At 40.5% G+C, this 6,522-nt stretch overlaps 1 pseudogene across 1 annotated transcript in view; it reads left to right on the forward strand.

Annotated features, from left to right (window-relative positions):
• The first annotated feature begins 3,488 nt into the window (after nt 1-3,488).
• LOC310824092 (cytochrome P450 3A27-like) overlaps nt 3,489-6,522 on the forward strand; it is a 33,375-nt pseudogene continuing 30,341 nt past the window's right edge. Inside the window, exons 1-3 of the transcript in view lie at nt 3,489-3,559; nt 3,729-3,822; nt 4,085-4,141. The product of the transcript in view is annotated as a cytochrome P450 3A27-like (transcript). The remainder of the gene's footprint in view (nt 3,560-3,728; nt 3,823-4,084; nt 4,142-6,522) is intronic.

Raw genomic sequence — 6,522 nt, forward strand, 5'->3', positions numbered from 1 at the left:
GAGGGCTTTCCATAAAGGGAAACAAAATACAGGTATGCCCTCCATTATCTGCTTACAGAGCATTCTAATCATGATCCTTTTGGCTTCTCAAATCACCTCAAAATAATTTAGATTTTATCTATACAAATGATAAGACAATTTTTCTCTTACAGATATTTCAACACAGAGACAATTCTGGAAATCCACAACTATCCCAAACTTACTACCACAATAACTACCCTGCATACTACCACTATAACTACACTTGCCGTTTCAATTCTCTTTCATTAAAGTCATATTCAAAGGCAAACTGTATGTCATGTTTGAAATGCTGTATTTTACAAGTTGCATAGCTGTAAACTATGTTGAGTGATGATGAGTTTAGGAAGAAAAGGTATGTAAAAAATGAATACTCCTGCACACACGATTGTTACCTCTGCTTATTTATTGTGTCGACGTTTCGGTTTATGACCTTTATCAAAACATTTTTATCTGTGAGGTCTGTATTCCTAACACCACAAAAAGACAAAGTGGTGGTGTTTGTGTTTTTTACATTTACAAGTTGAGGAAGAAAAAACATGGCACATGTATGCACATGGGTTAGATTAGAAACAATCTGGGTAAACCTTAATTTGAAGAGGTATGCATGAGGTCTGTTATGTTTTTCTCTATATCCCATAATATTGATTACAATGATCAACATATTTGTACCCTGAAAAGAACCCAAACTGAACAAGTTCCCCATTATAAGTACCTGGGCATTTAGATAGATGATACACTTTTAAAATACATGTTGAAAAAGTGATCAACAGTTTGCGAGTTAGACTTGTACTTGTTTTGTAAAGAAATGTCTTGCTTCACCTTTGATAATAGGAGGAAGATTGTCTTGGCAACGCTCCTCCCTGTCCGTGATTATGGTGACACAATTTAAAATCACACGACAGCCTCAATTCTTAAACCACTAGACCCGATTTATCACTCTGCTCTGCAGTTCATTTGTAGGCATGTTTTCTGTACCCACCATTGTCTTTTGTATCTGTCTGTGGGTTGGGATTCTTTGACGTTGAGAAGGGCTTATCATTGGATTTCATCTGTATATAAAGCAGTTCTTTTAAAACTCCCATTTTACCTCACATCATTGCTTTTATGGCGACTTAGTGGCGATCAAACTTGCAGCTTGTTACTATTTAATGTGCTACAAGTGATTACAGAATTGAGAAGAACTTTTTAGCTGCTGTGCTCCTCAGATATGGAATGATCTTCAGGCTAGACTGAGGTTGGAGCACTTGGTCCCTTACACTTGTACCATCATCTGCTTTTTAGTGGACAATATATGCAATAAATACCTTTTTTACACAAACATCTTGAATCAGAATGGGTCAGCCCTAGCCTCTTACACAAACAGGGTCAGAGTCAATGGGTACAAAACTGGAGCAAACGTGTGTATACCAAGATACTGTACCTCGACTCCTTTCCATTCCAAAAGAAATGTGTCCCTTTCCCTTCACTCAAATGTTGTGGATGACATGTACATAAAGCCACACACTGATGCAGGTGTGATGTTATGAGAGCTTTAGCATTTAGCATTTCCTGTGTCCAGGCGTTCTATTCACTTCTAATAGGACAAATGAAGGTACACTTGCCTCATAAGGCTCATTCTTGTTTCATTTGTCCTATTAGCTCCTACTGACCTCACTTTACACAGACACAGAGGAGGAGAGACTCAAACTCATTAGAAGTTTATTACTGGATCAGTTTACAAAACAAAACAAAACTGCATGGAGCGTACAGTACAGCAGAGCTTGGAGTACCAGACATGAACACACACATCGGAGCTGTCACAGTGGTATACCTTGGATCACACACAGACACACACACACACACACACACACACACACACACACACACACACACACACACACACACACACACACACACACACACACACACTCACTCTCTCTCAGGGCTGCATGCGGATAGCTCCATCCAGTTTGATGACCTCTCCATTGATCATGGGGTTCTCAGCCAGTGATGTCACCAGGTGGGCAAACTCTGCAGGGTCTCCCAGGCGCGAGGGGAAGAGCACTTGGCGGGCTAGGAATGAACGCACCTTCTCAGGTAAACCCGCCAGGAGAGGAGTGGAGAACAGACCTAAGGAGAGGGAGAGAGAGGTTGTCTGATATGGAGAGGAAGGGGGTGGGGGGGAGTGTGTGAAAGAGTGCGTATGTATGTGTGTGTGTTTACTGACTGGGTGCGATGGTGACCACACGGATGTCCATGGGTGCCAGGTCTCGGGCGATTGGTAGAGTCATCCCAACAATACCCCCCTTAGAGGCTGAATACGCAGCCTGACCCACCTACAGAGAGAGAGAGTGAGAGTGAAGGAAGGGGCTGTTGAGACAGTGTTGTGTGTGTGTGTGTGTGTGTGTGTGTGTGTGTGTGTGTGTGTGTGTGTGTGCGTGCGTGCATGGTGCAATAGAGGTCTTGGCGATCTGTTGGTTCTTGTGTGTGATTGGCTGATGGTACTGCAGCATGTTGACCTCTTCCTCACTGCAGAGTCTACTACAGTTGGAGCAGTCAGAGAGCACAGCCTGGGCCCCTGCAACCAAACATACACCCTGAAATATGGTTTGGACAAAGGATCCCAATGTCAAGATAATATTGCTGTAGGGAGGCTACTCTATGACACAATACCATGTGGAAATGTCAATGATTTTCTAAAGATGAGTGGATAGTGGATAGTGGATAGTGGATAGTGGATAGTGCCTGGTGGGGTCGCAGACTTCAGGCAGATTGTTGACCTAATACGAAACATTAGTACTTTATTTGGACATTATATGATACTTTTGAAGCCCTGAAATAGTGGGAGTATGTTTACAAATGTTTTTTTAAAAACCCATTGAATTAAAGTTGAGAATCTCTACTTTGACCCCATAATAATTGTTTGATTTCAAATCCAAGTGTAGAGCTAAAAGAACAGAAAATGCTTCCTCTTTCCAATACTTATGAAGAGCACTGTATTCATGTTAATCAGTTGCTTCATTACTGTAATATGTGATGTTGTTTTGAACTAGTATTTTGAAATTCTGTTTTTAGGAGCCAATGATATAAAACAAGTGCATACATGTAAAGAACATAACACATTTTTAGAGGAGTTCAAATATGTAAAATTCAGTATTACTCGAAAGAAAATATTTGCCCAAAAATATTTGCCCCATAGTCCTTCTTGAATCAATGGGTCTGCAAACTATTAAAACCCGATAGGGATCAAACAGGCAGCAACTATTAGCAGGATGTTAAGATAAAGGCCGACAATAACATCACTGAGTTTTGCCCTCTGCGCAGGGATCCCCTTTCAATCATTCACTAGCCATGGCTTCAACTTCACCTCTCACATACTCTTTCGCCTGTGTTTCATGATCTGAAACACAGGTGTCATGACGGGATAAAATAATCACTTCAGCAGACGTGTCCGGGGTTACTCAGAAGAAGCGATTGAACCTGTAAAGATGGGTTACCTTCCGTACTTCTCCACCGAGACATGAACTCTCCTTGCCTTACTCATCACTCTGATCGTAGTGTAAGAAGTTTTAATAAAAAATATTATTTGTTAGTTAGTTAGTTGTGATAATACATACAAATGATAGTATTGATAATTACAGTTATCTAACAGTTTCAATGATACCTATGACTTGATCGTTTTGCTTTTGTTTCAAGTCAGATTGTTGATTTATATTTGTTCCGACCAGGTATGGATACTGGCCATATGGAATATTCAAAAAACTAGGCATTCCTGGTCCTAAACCCATCCCTTTCCTCGGGACGATAATGGGATATAAGAAGGTTTGTAGAGATTAAGCCCATAAACAACAACATTGTAGACTCATCCATGATGTGTGTTGTTGTGGTGAAAGCCATGGGAGCTGAATATGAATTGTTTTACCCAGAAAAATGGGCAATAAAGCTTTTGAACGAAAACGAAAAGAGAGGAGTGGGAGCCGGTCTGTAGTGGAAAAGGGCCATCATAGACTAAGCCACAATTCAGGTTTATGACAAGCATTTATGAACTGGCTATTTTTTTGTTTAGTTTTTTTGTTCCCAGGGTGGTTTCACCAATTTTGACACAGAGAGCTTCCAGAAATATGGGAAACATATTGTGGGGGTGAGTCTGCTAAACTGATCCTGGTTATTGTTAACTATGATGGATATATATATCTCTCAGTGTCTACAGTATACACTCTTAAACCAGGCGGACACTGTGCGATTTTCACAAACACAGACGATCCAACCGACGAAATGGTCTCATACACCAAGACAAATGATCTGTCTTGATGCAAGTACACTGCCCAAGCAACAATTTCATGCTTCCACATTAATAATTTGAATCTGTTATTGAGCGATTTAAGTTTTAAGCTTTTAAGTATTCTGTAGTATGGTCCCAAACACAACTTGTGCGTTGCCAATGTTTGACAACATCCTGGATTCTCATTGGTTGAGGCTCCTATATTGCCTATGAGCACGTCTCAAACTGCATGAATAAAGAGGAGCCACGACATGTCAGAATTCAAATCGGAAGTGATTGTGTCTTCCCTCCATGTCATTGAAAGGGCAAAAATGTAATTAAAAAAATAAAGAAAAAAAGGGTTCTAAAAGGATTCTTTGGTTGAATAACTCTTATGGGTTCCATTTGCAGTGCCCTGCGTAAGTAATGGGACAAGCATTTTTTCTTCTTTTGCATTATGCAAATGTCCAAATTAAGCACTCATGTTTAGTATTTGGTCCCCAAATACTAAACATGTATTTGTATGCAAAAGTGCAAAAGTCTGTGACCCATTGACCCAACCAGACGCTGGGTATCTTCTCTGGTAATGCTCTGCCAGACCTATATTGCAGCGATTGTTGTTTGTTTTTTTAGGATGTTTTGCCCTCCTCTTCAGCAAATTAAATGCATGTTCTATAGGATTCTATAGGATTCACTTTTTGGCCCTGAATAATTTCCTAGTTGCTATGGCAGTATGTTTTGGGTCATTGTCCTGCTGTATGGTGAAATGCCGTCCAATGAGTTTGGAGCAATTAAGCAATTAAGTTGTACTTGGACTGACAAGATGTTTCTGAACACTTCTGAATTCATCTTCATCAAAGGAGACAAGTGAGCCAGTTACAGTGGAAGCCATACATGCCCAAGCCATAACACCCCCTCCCCCATATTTCACAGATGATGTGGGATGCTGTGGATATTGGGCAGTTCCTTTTTTTCTCCACACTTTACACTTGCCATCACTCTGGTACATGTTTTTCCAGAACTCTGCAGGCTCTTTTAGGTACTTTTTAGCAAACCGTAACCTGGCCAGCCTGTTTTTGTGGCTAAGTAGTGGTTTGCACCTTGCAGTGTAGCCTCTGTAGTTCTGCTGGTGAAGTCTTCTGCGGATGGTAGTCTCTGACTCATTGACGCCTACCTCCTGGAGAGTGTTCCTAATCTATGGGGCAGTTTTTTTTAGTTTTTTTTTTTAATTATGGTGAGCATTTTTTGGTTATCCACTGGAAGTCTTCCTTGCCATTTGCGATTTCTTAGCTCACCAGTGCTTTCTTTCCTTTTAATGAAGTTCCAAACTGTTGATTTTGGTAGGTTTAAGGTTTTGGCTATGTTTCATTTTTTTCTGATATTTCAGCATCATAATGGCTTCCCTGACTTTCAATAACATCTCTTTGGTCCTCATGTTGACAAGACACCAATAGCAGACTGCACAAATTATGTGATGGAACACACCTGACGAACACACCTGTCAAGCCAATTGTCCCATCACTTTAGTGTAGCCTGAAATAGGGGGATTATGCATAAAAATGTTGTAATTTCTGAATGATAAACCAATATGTACACAAATAACATCAAATAAAAGATGGGAATCTCTACGTTCTCATTTCAACTCCAAAAAGAAGAAAAAATGCTTCACTGTCCCATTACTTTCGCACGGTACTGTATAACCTTCTGTGGAAAAGGGTTCTACATGGAACCCAAAAGGTTTCTTCAAAGGGAGAGTAGAAGAAGAACCCTTCTAGGTAGCACTTTTTTTCTAAGAGTGCAGGATCTGTGATGGGTCTGTCTGTCTCTCTCTACGGTATATATCCGCTTGAATGCCACAGCCTATTTGAGTATTGTTGCTGACCATGTGCATCCCTTCATGGCCACAATTGACCCATCTTCTAATGGCTACTTCCAGCATGATAATGCACCATGTCACAAAGCAAAAGTTGTCTTAAACTGGTTTCATGAACATGACAATGAGTTCAGTGTTCTTCAGTGGCCTTCCCAGGATCTGAATCCAATAGAACACCTTTGGGATGTGGTAGAACGGGAGATTCACATCTTGAAAGTGAACCTGAAAAATCTGCAGGAATTGAGTGATGCAATCATGTCATCATGGACCAGAATCTCAAAGGAATGTTTCCAACATCTTGTGGAATCAATGCCACGAAGAATTGAGGCTGTTTTGAGAGCAAAGGGAGGCCCTACCCAGTATTAGTATAGTGTTCCTCATAAAGTGC

The sequence above is a fragment of the Argentina silus genome (assembly GCF_951799395.1).
Source record: "Argentina silus genome assembly, chromosome: Y".
NCBI lineage: Eukaryota > Metazoa > Chordata > Actinopteri > Argentiniformes > Argentinidae > Argentina > Argentina silus.